The sequence below is a fragment of the Oryctolagus cuniculus genome, chromosome 11 (genome assembly GCF_051225735.1).
Source record: "Oryctolagus cuniculus isolate XC-2025 breed Fujian yellow rabbit chromosome 11, ASM5122573v1, whole genome shotgun sequence".
Classification (NCBI taxonomy): domain Eukaryota; kingdom Metazoa; phylum Chordata; class Mammalia; order Lagomorpha; family Leporidae; genus Oryctolagus; species Oryctolagus cuniculus.
In genome coordinates, this window is record NC_142877.1 from 89,388,361 (window position 1) to 89,403,778 (window position 15,418).

The 15,418-nt window shown below is 36.8% G+C and overlaps 1 protein-coding gene across 5 annotated transcripts in view; it reads right to left on the bottom strand.

Moving 5' to 3' along the window:
* Positions 1 to 15,418, bottom strand: part of MGAT4C (MGAT4 family member C) — a 798,266-nt gene that overhangs the window by 631,740 nt on the left and 151,108 nt on the right. The window lies entirely within an intron of this gene.

Below are 15,418 nucleotides of genomic sequence, written 5' to 3' on the forward strand. Positions count from 1 at the left end.
GTGTTCTCTACCTTAGATGAAAGTTCCAGTCCATCTGTATTACTATGATCTATTGGTGAAGCACAAAATTCTTCATTGAATATTAGCCAAATGAAATGAGAGGGAAATGGAAGTCAGAATCTGCATAATTGTAGACGCACTTACTTATAAAATCATTGACACCACACATAGCCAAATAAATATTAACAACTCAATCAAAAATGTAATCATTTATATTTTATATTAACAATTTCATTATTAATGTCTCCAAGGAATTCTTTCATTTCAAAGAAATTTATAATGTCTAACTCTGTTATAATTTTTGATAATATTCTTTAAACTGATAACGTAAAATTCATTTTAAGGGTTTGCTTGCCGCTTAAAAGTATATAGTAGAACTGAAAAATTAAGCCCTGACGCTATTAGATTACTTTTCTTTGCCTGTGAGATTTTAATAGTGCAAAAAAGAAAAATGTGAGATAGTTCCACAAATACATGTTTCTAGAACTTCCACAAATATTCAGCTACTTTATTTTCCAAGGATTTGTTTTACTAACAGGAAAATGAGTGGTTAAAATAAGCGAAATCACTTGATTTCATATAGATTGCCACTGCAGTCAATAAATAGATGAATGCTTAATTTTGGAACAGGATATTATTACAGTTGAGTAATTCAGATTCTGGAAATTTATGAATTACATAAATATTTTATGAGCATTCCTTTTGTAAAAATTAGATACTTTAAAACAAGTTAAACTTTAAAAATCATTTATGAGACAGTGACTTAATTACTAGATGTTAGGTGAAAATGGTGAAGATAATGCCAGGTGAGACACACATTGAATGCTTTTCAAATAGTTGTAATTTGTTAGTTAATAAATTTCTTGTCTTCGTAAATAATTTCTTATATTCAATGCTCATGTTGATAGTCACCATGCTTTCCTTTCTAGGACATTATTTTCAAACTTGAAATTATCCTAACATAATGATAAAGATTTCAGGAGAAATCTTTACACCTAATTCTTATTTTAAACATGATTATGGATAGAAATAATTAAACCTACAGGTGTACTGCCTTGATCTTTAGATGTATTTTATACCTCTGACAACTGAAGTTCAACTAAAAAAAAGTAACTGCCTACATTCCATATCACTGAAACATAAAATAAACAGTAGCTCCATTTATTTAATAAACAATATATTAATTCTTTCAAAATGTTGGTGGAGATGCTATGCTCCTTCTCTGTGGTAACACCCCTACCTTCAACCTCCAGTACATCTGGTTAGATAGGGAAAAGAATTAGGAAGCATGAGTATGAATTCCAGATCCAGTCTGGGCAAATCAATTTCTTTTACTTTCGGGAGTTTTATCTGATGATAGACTGAATTAGTCAGTCACGGACAACAGCTTTAGGAGTGTTCATATTGTTGGCACTTTTGTTGCCAGTGATAGCTGAAGCAATGCTCAAGTGAAAATTTTGGGAAGCATAAAATGAAACAGTATAAGATGCCACTCTTCATACAGGAAAACTGAACAGATGCATAAAGAGAGAGAGGATGAGAAGCCTTGTGCACGGTCGAGAAGACACTGCAAATATATATTTCTTCTGTGGCAGCATTTCATTTTCATATGATGGTACATTTCTGTCTTATTTAATCCATAATTTATTATTTTATCTTGTTACAAATACTTTTATGTGGTTACCTTTTATTTCACAATAAAAACATCAATGATTATGAATGTTCATTAGCAGTAATTTTTAAATCTATCATTTTTGATTCTCATGAGAGAACTGCTCTTTTCTAGAGAGATGAAGGTGGTATACATTTTTCCTTTTGCTTCAGTTATAAATTAGAAGTACACTGATGTATTTTCAGGCATTCTGTGCAATTATTTTAAAATTTTATAAGATTTATTTATTTAGCTGAAAGGCAGAGTTATATGAGAGGGAAAGAGAGATCTTCCATCTGCTGGTTCACTCCCCAAATGGTTACAATAGCTAGGATCAGGCCTGGCTGAAGCCAGAAGCTTCATTCGGGTCTCCCACATAGGGGAAAGTGCCCCAAGCAGTTGGGCCATTCTCCTCTGTTTTCGCAGGGGCCATTAGCAGGGAGCTGGATGAGATGTGAAGAGGCTGGAATGTGAAATGGATACCATATAGGATGCCGGTGCTGCAGACGGGAGCTTAACTCGCTGAGCCACAGTACTGGCCCCCATACAATTATTTTAGAGACAAAATAATACTATGTCATTTGTACTTTACAATGCCTGAAAGACATAAGCATCCAAACTTCTGTTTGTGGTGTGATCATTCACCTTCTGCTTAGCAGCCACAGTGTGCTGAAGCTCACAATCATGTGATGATAGAGTACAGAAACCTTCAGCAGTACTGTACAGTGTCTTATACTGCTAACCTAAGATATTTTGTAGGTTAGGTGTTGAATGTATCTTGGGGGGCAGGTAAGTCAAGGAGCATCTGAGTTTTCAAGGTCATTAGTTTAAATAATACAAAAGTTTACTTCTTTTGCATGCAGTCACCCATAGGGATGAGTGATTGGTCCATGGCAGCTCTACTTCATGTTTTCATCAGGCACTCAGGTTGGCAGTAACTTTTGCTTTCTTCAAATAGTGATTTCTTATTCTGTATTCATTGATGGGGAGTGTAGAGGAATAAAGGGGGAGATGAAGGATGAGTAGTTTCATTTTATGGAAGTAACATGAAAGTTGTATGCACAGCTGTGCTCATATTCTTACAGCAGGGCATTATAAAAGGTCGTGCTAACAATGTGGAAAATCTTTTAGCTTTAGACTACAGATATGCTAAAACTTGAAAGTGTAAGATTCTATTGCTAAAGAGAAAATAATTGAGGCGAAATTAGAACCATTGCCAATGCGTAATTTGTTGTAATCCTTTTCTACATGTCTCCTGCATAAAAATAACATGTGGAAATCATATTCTGACAGTAGCAATCACATCAGAAGTTTCACCAATTACCAGCTGAAAGCTTTTTCTTTCAAAGATTCTGTTCAACATATATCTATTAACAAACAAAAAATTTAGAAAAACATTTTAATACAGAAAAATATGGAATAATATCTCATTAATTTTATAGACCATATTTCTTATTATATACTTGTTCTAATTATATATAATCTTGATGCAGTTTCAGTTTTAATAAGGAATAACAGTTTTGATACTAAAAAATTTTAATATACAAATTAGAGTGTGTCATCACATTTCTGTGAGGTTCTCAAAATCTTTGAGAATATAAGAGAGCATTACTCAGGAAAGCATCTACATTCTTAAAAGCACTATGGTTCCAAAGTTGTAATTACTTATGGAAGGACTTACGGCTTAGAACAACTGGGAGAAAGTAAAAATGTTCTGGTGTTTCCTGGATTAGAAAGGTATTGCCATTCAATTTTTTCTATTTTCCATTTCCTTTATCCTGATTGTATCTGACAATGAAAGTGAAGTCTACAAATTATGGCTGATGTGAGAAAGATAGAAAAAAATAATGTAGAAGTTGATAACTAAAGGAAAATAAGTTTGAGACTTTTTTTTTCTTAAAGCAATGAAAATCAGTTTTCTTTAAAAGTGATGGACAAAAAGAAGGATCTAAAAAGCACTAAAACAGGAGGATATGCATGACCTATGACTCAGCAACTTTGGGTGTTGTTTCATTCTAAGGAACAGTTTTAGTTCTAAAAGAAAAATGTCATTCTCCATTTCAATTTTAGAGTTAAATCAATCAGAATTAGCTCTTCAAAATAGTGTTTACATACCCATTCTACCTTTAATGGATTTTTTAATGAATTCTTTATGGATTCTTTTTTTTTTTATGAATTCATTATTTGACTATAAGAACATGGGTTTTAGAGTTAGGAGTTTGATTTTATTCAACAATGTTCTATGTATCTATATTTTCCTCCTAAAATCATACATTAATGATTTAATTTTAATTTCTCTAGGATACTCACTTTTTAAAAATTTATCAGTGCCACATTCTATTTATTTATTTACTTACATACTTACTTGAAAGGCAGAGTGATAGAGAAAGGGAGAGACAGAGAAAGAGAAATTCTCCATTGGTGACTAACTTCCTAGATAGTTGCAACAGCCAGATCTTGGATGAGGATGAAGTCAGGAGCCAGCGAATCCATCATGATCTCCCAAAGGGGTGACAAGACAAGAAGTACATAGGTTATCTTTTTTGCTGCCTTCATAGGCCCATGAGAGGAAACTATGTTCAGAAGCAAAGAAGCCTGAACACAAGTCAGCACTCTGATATGGGATGCCAGCATCATAAGCAGAGGACCAATTTACTAAGCCACAACACCAGCCCCCAGTGTAAGATTTTTTTTTTTTGGACAGGCAGCGTGGACAGTGAGAGAGAGAGAGACAGAGAGAAAGGTCTTCCTTTTGACGTTGGTTCACCCTCCAATGGCCGCCACGGCTGGCGCGCTGTGGCTGGTGCACCGCGCTGATCCGATAGCAGGAGCCAGGTACTTATCCTGGTCTCCCATGGGGTGCAGGGCCCAAGAACTTGCGCCATCCTCCACTGCACTCCCTGGCCACAGCAGAGAGCTGGCCTGGAAGAGGGGCAACCGGGACAGAATCCGGCGCCCCGACCAGGACTAGAACCCGGTGTGCCGGCGCCGCAAGGTGGAGGATTAGCCTAGTGAGCTGCGGCGCCGGCCAAGATGTTTTTAAACAAGCTGTATCATATTGTGTATGACTATAACAACTGAGATAGGAAAATCTTCAGAATGAACATAAAGCACCTTTCAGAATCATCATTTATTTGAAGCTTTTGTGGAAGCCAGGAGAAATTATTGATACTTGAAAACATAAATTATGGAAAATGAGGCAAACTTTAGGTGAAGTATAAGAAAAGGTAATACATATGTGGTAGTATCCATTTTGGCAGATTTTTCTATCTATACAAATCTTAGATTACTACTTAGTTCTTAATTTTTCGCCCTCCTTATCCCTTTTTACTCAATTCCATTCATCTTGGACAGCTTTGGTAAATAATGTTGGATTTGTTGTACTTTCACACTGACACCCAAAACATTATACAAGTCCTGTATAAATCTTTTCGTCATCAATGTAAATTAACAGCAGTCTTTGACTTTCTCCCCATTCCATCCCCCATAATTACATTATGCAGCATAATTTAACTTCACTTCCACAATTCAAATGCCACATTCATTAACACAAAACTTCATTTGTTCAGCCAAACTTAATTTATCAACTATTCTTCAATCATATTCCGATAGCAGAACTAAGTGATGACTTAATACATCATACCACTGGTAAAATATTAAAATATACTTTCACTAGGCAATGTGTGTTCACACAGACTTTGAATTTAAAGAAAATGCTTAGTAGAATAAAATCGGGAGCTATGTGTCTTGCCAACCAACCATAGCTTTGCTACTCATTATGTTATTCAGTAAAATAAGTCTCCTCAGTTATTGGTGGTACTTAAGTTGACAAGTTTTTCAAGCAGACAGTGGTGGAAAAATTCAGTCAAGCAGAGTTCAGTTTGAATTCTGGCTCCTGCTCTCATTAGTCATGTGAAGTGGGAAAAGTCACTTGCCACCTTTAACAGTTTCTTTGTATGGAATTTTGAGAAATAACCTAGAAAACTTGGGGCACTAATACATGTAAATACACACATATACATATACATATATATGTGTTAAAATATATGTATGTGTCTATAATACCTAAGTTTCCCAATACAGACATTACTAAATAAATGGTAGCTACTACAGTATTCTATATGCATTGAAGATGAAAATAATGGAGAAAGAAATGTAAAAAAAAAAAAAGTAAAGAACATTTGATATAAAAAATACACAAAGAGGAACAGAGTTTGATATAGCAACCAAGAAACCACTTGCTGGTGCCCTCATCCATTATTAGTGCGCCGGAGTTTGAGTCCTGCCACTATTTATTCTAACTTACTACTCATGTGCACCCTGAGAGGCAACAGGTCATGACTCAAGAAACCGGGTGCCTGACCGACACCTATGCTGGAGAACCCTGTTGAGTTCCTCGCTCCTGGCTTCAGCCTGACTCTTCCCTGACTGTTGCAGACAGTTGGGCAGTGAACTAGTACTGTTCAATGTATATGTATATGTATGTATACATATACATATATATGTATGGATGTATATATATATTCAATATATGTGTATGCATATGTATATATCTCCTCTCAAATAAGTAAAATAAAGAAATACAGTTTCTTAAATATTTATGGTAAACATTCATTTTTTTTTTTTTTGACAGGCAGAGTGGACAGTGAGAGAGAGAGACAGGGAGAAAGGTCTTCCTTTACCGTTGGTTCACCCCCCAATGGCTGCTGCGACCGGCACACCGCGCTGATCCAAAGCCAGGAGCCAGGTGCTTCTCCTGGTCTCCCATGTGGGTGCAGGGCCCAGGGACTTGGGCCATCCTCCACTGCCTTCCTGGGCCACAGCAGAGAGCTGGATTGGAAGAGGGGCAACCGGGACAGAATCCGGCGCCCCTGACTGGGACTAGAATCTAGTGTGCTGGCGCCGCAGGCATAGGATTAGCCTATTGAGCCGTGGCGCTGGCTGGTAAACATTCATTTAAAAAATGTATTTTCTTTGCCTATTATGGTCCAGGCATGGAATTAGGCATTCAGAAATGAGCAACATCAGCCATTACCTTGTACTTCATTCATCTAATTCTATGTGTTCCCTGAGAGTAGACTTAAAAAGGAAAAAAAGAAGGAAAAGACAAAGGACAGCTTTTCATTGCTTACAGAAGTAGTCTGGAAGAAACACAAAGAAAGACACACTATCCCATTAATATGGTTTATAAATAAAATTGTTAGGTAAATCGTTAGAATAATTTAGCATCATAACAAAAATAACAGATCTATTTTGGTCGATTGCAATATATTTTATTATTGATGAGTTTGCAGACATACTTTTGGAAATAAAAATGTATACATGAAGAAAGTAAGTATATTTAACCATAAGAATATTTAAACAAAACCATAAGCCTATGCCTAATTTGCATATTTGGAAGGGCTTTGGATCAATATTGAAAAATGGACAATCAGATATCAACAAAAGATTGAACTGGAGACCTGAGATGTTAAGAAATCTATGCCTGTGCCTCTTTGTAAACCTCTCCTTTATTTCTGAATCCACACTTTTGGCTGACTCAGATAAGATATTAAAAAAAAAACTACTTCACATAAGGATCAAGTTCATAAACTCTGTAACTTTTCACAGTAATTACCATTTCCTTGATTATCTTCAAAAATGGATATAACCATTTTATCTGAGTGTGAAAAATGTTTTACAAGTTGAAAATATACTGAAATCTTGTGATTTTGTAGAAATAATAGAGCATACACAATCACATGTTCTGAGTTGAGTGCCTTTGCTTTTCAATTTCAATATCTCACATTTAATTAACACCTCCCTAATTAATTGATTTATTCATAAACAGGGCTCAGGGATGACATTTGAGAATATGTTTATAGTTTTTGGTGTTTTTCTTTTCAGTTATCTGAAAATATTTTCAAACATTTCTGTTTTTATAAGTTTGAAACACCACAATATTAGTCACGGAAAACAAAGATCAAACAGCTAGAAGACTGGCCCCAACTGTCATTCCTAAGATCATGAAAGAATAAAGAAGAGAAGTAAAGAGTCAATGAACATGAAATTTGGGCATATAAATTAATAATCTGGAAAAACTTAGAAAGAATCTGTATTAAGAAAAAACAATGAAAGTTTTAGTGTAAACAGTACACCAAAAAAGTAACAGACTCTTTCTCATGTCATCACTCTTCTGCTGAAATCTTTGGTAACAGAACATCTTCATGACCATACGGAGAAATGCTGTCTCCTCAAAGAGAGAAAAAAAATCACAGGAAAAGAAGAGGTTATAAAAATATCTTATGTACCTCAGATGGCACTTCTAAAACTTTTAGCACCAGCACATAGAAAGGAAAAGAGGGCATGTGCTGTGGCATAGCAGGTAAAGCTGCCACCTGCGACACCAGCATCCCATATGGGCACAAATTCATGTCCCTGCTGCTCTACTTCTAATCCAGCTCCGTGCTAATGTGCCTGGGAAAAGCAGTAGCAGAAAGCCCGAGTGCTTGTGCCCCTGTTACCCATATGGGAGACCTGGAAGAAGCTCCTAGCTCCCGGATTTGGCCTGGGCCAGCACTGGCTGTTGTAGCCATCTGCAGAGTGAACCAGCAGATGGAACATCCCTTTTTAAATAAATAAATAAATCTTTTTTTAAAAGGAAGGGGTAGAAAAGAATGTAAGATTAGAAAGTCAAAGGTAGAAATTAAGTGCTGGGGGCAATATTATGGTACAGCGGCTTAAGCTGCCTCCTTTGACAGTTGTATCCCATATGGGTGCCCATTCGTGTCCAGGCCGCTCCACTTCCAATCCAGCTCTCTGCTAATGCACCTGGGAAAGCAGTGGAAGACAGCCCAAGTAGTTGGGCCCCTGCAACCCACATGGGGGCTGGGATGAAGCTTTTGGCCACAGCCTGGCTTCGCTATGGCTGTTGTGGCCATCTAATTCTACTTTCAAATAAATAAATATTTTAAAAAAGGGAAAAAAATGAAAGAAAAGGAACTAAGTGCTGAGAAAACTGGATCAGAATAAAGTAACTCTAAAGAAGTATCTGTGTGTGTCAGGAAAACCAAGTTTTAATTCTTTAAAATATATTACATCAGTTAAGTTTCTCAAACTCTAATTAAGACAGGAAAAACAAGTATATATAGAATGGGAGCATAGTTTATTTTCTCATATTTAAAAATATGAGAAAATTATGAACAATGCTATCCTACTAAATTTTCTAGCTGATTTTATTTTAAAATATAGGTAAAAAGCATAAATCTTAGAAAAAAAGTTAATGCTAAACCAACAAATAAAATTAAAATATATTGGAGATATAATCATTGAAAGAGTCTCATGCTCAACATTTTTTATGAATATGAGTATTTAACCTTAAAATGTGGTTTCTTAGGTTTATAGATAAATATAATTGCAGAAAATGCTTTGTAAACTATTTGGTATTATAAAAATATTCTATACAAGGATGGGTGTTTGGCACAGTTGTAAAAATCTACAGTGGACTTCCTGGGTTCTATTCCCAGCTTCAGCTCCTGATTCTAATTTCCAGTTAATGTATATCCTAGAAGGCAACAGTAGTTGGACCACTGACACCCCAGTGAGAGACCTAGATGAGTTCCTGGATCCCAAATTTTACCTGGACACAGCCTTGGAATCACAGCAAACAGGGGAGTGGAAGAGCAGATGGAAATTTTCTCTATGTGTCTATATCTCTGCCTTGCAAATAAAGCAAACTAAATATGCTATAGGGGCAGACAATTGGCCCATTGGTTAGGATCCTGCTTGTGACAGCCATATTCCATATCTCTCATTTAAGGGTGTGTTCTAGTCCTGGCTCCATACAAGCTTCCTATTAATATGGACCCTACAAGGAAGCGGATGATGGCTCAAGTACTCAGGTATCCACCACTCATGTGGTGACCCTGTACTGAATTCTAGTCTTCTGGCTTTGGCCTGGCCCAATCTTGGCATTGTGGGCATTTGAAGTGAATCTATACATAGAAGATCTCTCTCTCTCTCTCTCTCTGTCTTTCTCTTTCTCTCTCTCTCTCTCTCTCCCTCTCTTTCTCTTTCTCCTTCTCTCTCCCTTTCAAATAAGTACAAATAAACAATTCATAAATATTTTATAAAGAATATTTCCTGCTTTAATAATCACAAATAAAGCTTATCAATAAAATTTCTGCTGTAAAATATCTTGGAAGGTAACAAATTTAGCTTTTAACTATTGTTAAACCAAATTCAACTAATAGTGATTCATAAATTCAGTTCCTGCATAAGCAAAAAAAATTAAAAAAAACACTGTTTTACAGGGGCCACTATTGTGATATAGAAGGTAAAGCCACTGTCTGCTAAACCAACATCATTTGAGTGACAGTTCATATCAGGGGTGCTCTATTTCCAATCCAGCTTCCTGCTAATGGCTAGAGAAAGCAGCGAAAAATGGCCTAGCCATGTGAGAGACCTGGATGAAGCTCCTTGCTTTGGCATCATCCAGCTCTGGCCTTCAAGGCCATCTGGGGAGCAGTGAATCAAAGATTCTCTCTTTATCCCTCTTAGTATCTTTTTTGTTTGCTCTACTTAATACTTTTGGGTGAATACTGTAATCAATACACAATTCTTCTTAAGTGCTGAAACTTAACTGAAAAGTGATCACTGTTAAATATAAGAATGGGAATAAGAGAGGGAAGAGATGTGCAATTCGGGACATGCTCAAGCTGACTTACCTCAAACGGTAGAGTTAGAAACATACCAGGGGATTCCAATTCAATCCCATCAAGGTGGCATGTACCAATGCCATCTCACTAGTCCCAGTGATCAATTTCTGTTCACAATTGATCATAATGATAGGACTAAGAGCAAAGGGATCACATAAACAAAAATAGTGTCTGCAAATACTAGCTGATAAAATAAAAAAGGGGTGAGAATGATCCAACATGGGAAGTGAGATACACAGCAGACCCATAGAATGGCAGATGTCCTAAACAGAACTCTGGCCTCAGAATCAGCCCTTAAGGCATTCAGATCTGGCTGAAAAGCCCATGAGAGTATTTCAGGCATGGAAAGCCAAGACACTCTGGGGAAAAAAAAAAAAAAAAAAAAACAACCTAAATGAAAGATCTCCACGAGTGAGATCCCAGTGGAAAGAACGGGTCATCAAAGAAGGAGGTACCTTTCTATGAAGGGAGGAGAGAACTTCCACTTTGACCACGGCCTTGTCTAAATATGATCAGAGTCGGTGAACTCAGGGGGCTTCCATAGCCTTGGCAGCTCATGACAAGAGCCTAGGGTGATTACTGATGCCATAAACAAGAGTGTCAATTTGTTAAGTCAACAACAGGAGTCACTGTGCACTTACTCCTCATGTAGGATCTTTGTCCTTAGTGTGCTGTACATTGAGATTTAATGCTATAAGTAGTACTCAAACAGTATTTTTCACTTTATGTTTCTGTGTGGGAGCAAACTGTTGAAATCTTTACTTAATGTATGCTAAACTGATATTCTGTGTATAAAGAGAATCGAAAATGAATCTTGATGTGAATGGGAGGGGAGAGGGAGTGGGAAAGGGGAGGGTTGCGGGTGGGAAGGACTTTATTGGGGGGGAAGCCATTGTAGTCCATAAGCTGTACTTTGGAAATTTATATTCATTAAATAAAAAAAAAGAAAAAGAAAAAAAAAATAAAGATTCTCTCTCTCTCTTTCTCTGTCTCTCCATCTCTCTGTAACTCTTTCAAATAAAACAAATAAATCTTTTTAAAATGTTTTACAAAGTGATTAATTGAATAACAGAACTTTGAACAGTCAGCATCTCAATGTCAAATGAGATGTATTTGACAAAGTTCTCCACACAAAAAAATAATTCAAGGATATTTTGCTTAAGAAACAAAACTTCCCTTAAATTTCAAGATAGAGATGCATTTAAGGATGTACTTATCCTCTTGTCTATTTGAATCGCCATTCAGTAGAATAATTATTATTAGATTTGTATGATTCTAACTATACATGGCATGACATGTCACAGCAATTACTGTCAAGAGCATTACTATTAAAAGAATCATTTTTCCTAGGCTTAAAGTGTTTTCACTTAAAAAGAATGAAAGTAGTCATTATGTGCCTCTTATGGCATGATCTATCCTGTGATATCCTTACAACTCTGTCTTTTTCTTCTTTTTGGTCTTCAGAGTTCACTGGTAAAATGTCCCTGTCTCCCTGAAGTGTTTCTTTATCACTTTTGCTATACTTCCCCATTGTTCACAACTCTTCACTACCCCAAAAAGATTATACATTTTTGTCCAATTGTCTTCAGGCTTGCCATATGATCTTGCTTTTTCCAACGCTAGGTGAAGGGAAGTAATCTATGTTTTTCCAGGCAGAACCTGTAAGTACCTTCACGTGGTTGCTATTTTCCCTGTGCCAGGATGCCTCTTACTGAGCTGGATAGAAGCTGCCCTGTGAACCTGAGCCCCAGAGGGAAGACAACATGAAAAAGAGCCAACTTTGACTTGTGATTGACATTTAGTTTTAGCCATAATTAAAATTTATTGTATGAAACCTCTGAGAGTTGAGCTTTGATTGTTATTACAGTACAACATAGCCTATTTTCAGGGAAATGGTACATTATGTAAAACAACAGATCTGCCTATTGCACCTTGCTCCTTTGTTTTTATCACATATTTGGCCACGCAACACCTATGTCTGCAAGTATATGTGTTTATTGTCCTTCTTCGTCTATAAGAACGTAAGCTCCAAAATAACTGAAACTTTGTTCTCTTCACTGCTAAATCCCCAGGGCTGAGTACAGTGACTCTCGTATTTATGAGCCAGATGGAAAGTACAAGGGGAAAAGGCAAGTATTTCCATTTAAGGTGGCACTCTCCCCAAGCTGCTCAATTATATCAATTTCACATAATGTTTCTAGCTTTAGGAGGAAAAGAAATGATAGTGGAAAAGACAAGAAATTGGAGGAAAGGGTAATCGTGGTTTTCTGTGTGGCTTGATCCAATCAGGAGAAAGGAACTGCACGGTAATATGAATATTTAATGCACAGAAATATTAACAATCACAGAGAATGAGTAATAATATGTGATAGGATATTTAGAGATAGGGATAACTGTATTTTTAATTTGAAATGCAGAGAGAAGAGGGAGAGAGATCGTCCATCCACTGCTTCACTCCACAAATGCCTTTAACAGCCAGAGTTGGACCAGGCCAAAGCTGGGACTTGAGAACTAAATCCAGCTCTCAAACATGGATGGCAAGGACTCAACTACATGACCCATCGCTGCTATCTTCAGGATGAGTACTGTTAGGAAGTTGGAACAAGAAGTAGAGCCAGGATTCCAACCCAGGAACTCCAACATTGGGTGAAGTGACATCTTTTATTTTCCATTTATTTATTTGTTTTGAAAGATTTATTTATTTATTTGAAAGACAGAGTTACAGAAAAGCAGATGTAGAGAGAGAGAGACAGACAGACAGATCTTTCATCCACTGGTTCACTCCCCAAATAGCTGCAATGGCCAAAGCTGGGCCTATCTGAAGCCAGGAGCCAGGAGCTTCTTCCAGGTCTCCCATCTGGCTGCAGGGGCCCAAGCTCTTGGGCCTTCTTCCACTGCTTTCCCAGGTCATAGCAGAGAGCTGGATTGGAAGTGGAGCAGCAGGGACTCAAACTGACACCCATATAGGATGCCAGCACTGCAGGCAGATTCTTTACCTGCTGTGCCACAGAGTTGGTTCATTTTTTTTTTCTATTTAAAGATTTATCATTTTAAAATCAGGGTGGGAAAGAAAGAAAAAGATACAGATCTTCTATTTGCAGGATCACCCCCTAAAAGGCCACAATCAGGAGCCAGGAGCTTCATCTGGGTCTCCCACATGGGTGGCAGGGGCCCAAACACTCCGACATTCTTCCACTGCTTTCCTAGCTGCATTATCCCAGAGCTGGATAAAAAGTAGACCAGCCAGGACTCAAACAAGCTCCCATATAGGATGGCATTGCAGGTGGCAGCTTTACCTGCTCTATCACAATACCATTCCCCCATGTGGCATCATAACCACTGCACAAAATACCTGCTTTGATTATGAGAATTTATAGACTACAGGAGTGGTAGATTCAAGCCACAAATACAAAAGAATAAAGCACTGGTGTTGAGACAGAGTGCCCAAGGAAGAGGCTGTAGCTTTTCCCTTTCTTCCATCAGTGGTTGAGATACAGACCTCATTAGACAGCAACATTCTGACTCACCACATGGCAGATAAGTCATTGTGGTGTTGTCCTGTGGAAATTACCAGAACTACGTGTTCTTTAAATGGGAGAGTTTGATTAAACAGTGTCTCACTGTTAGGCTGGGCTATGAAACCACCAAAGAAGGTGTGACAAGCAAAATGCTGGTCTCTACAAACTGTAAGAGAAGGGCATTGAACAAGCCAGCCAATACAGCATACCAGAACAAGGCAATATCATTTCTTCTTGCAATGTCTGTCAAGCACACTCAACTAGCACAGCTTAAAATTATGCTGCTGAAAAAGTTTATAGGACCTAGCTTTGTTTTCATAGATCAGGCAGCATGAATTTGGAGCTGAGAAGCAATAAATTGATAATTGAGACTCCAAGCAAGAGAAGTTGATGGTCACTCCAAAGAAGTGGGAAAGGGGATGAGACATGTTTGAGAGATGAAGATCCTATTTTACCCTGTCCATTAATTCCTTCATATGTGAATTTCAGAAATAATAAAATCATAGAGATTCAAGACAAAGACTTTTTTGGGGGATGACGTAAGTTAATAAATAAACGTGTATTTGCATTGAATTAAAGATAAGCATTAACTATCTACATGGATCAGTCCTCTGGAAAATTAATATAAAGAATATTAATTATCTGGGGTTCAAGAATATAAAGATCTGGGGTTCAAGAAATAGAACCAACCTTGGATGTAGATTTTATATTTTCTCTGTGAAATAATTCTTAAATACTTTAAAAATATACCAACAGAGTTGCCACCTAGTATAACAGGAATTTAATTCTATCAACAAGAGTGAAAACAGCAGGCTGCTAAGGACAGGTACCCCAGATGATACTTATAATCAAGGGTACCCTTTTGTGTCCTTGGCATCGGACAATTAGGTTGTTTATATACCATTAGCAAGGTCAGGCCATATAAAGCATATGGAAGGTTTATTTTCAGTTGGGACATTCTGCATACAATCTTTTAATGATTTATGGTCAATCATGACATGTGTTACTTATCCGTATTGTAGATGATAGATTTTTAAAATAATTTATCATATAATATCTGAGTGATGTGAACTGTCAGGAAGCAACATTATTTCAATAAATCAAGAATGACATCTGCATGGTGATTTATAGCCCTGAGTGGAATGAACCAGCTCTCCCAGGGTGAGGTGTCTTTAACCATTCTTAAATGAAATGGAAGATCCTGTAATGAAGTCAGGAAGCTTGTTGGAAACTTTATGTGTAAGAGGGACCCCTTGGATGGCTTGGGCCTCTTTCATATTACCATTATTATTGTCATACTTGTGCCAGTAACAATAAAATCAAAATCTACATGTATAAAATTTAAAAAGTAAATTACCAAAGTAAAAACAAGAAGGGAGAAGAAGGAGAAAAGTCAAATGGAATGGAGAAAAAATTAGATAAGATGATTAAAGTTCACTTTCAGAGTAAAATACACAAGTAAGTATTAAGGTAAATAGTTTTATATGAATAAACAAAAATAACCTAAATTAAAAGATACAGAGGAAGTTTAAAATAAAGATTAAATAAGAGGC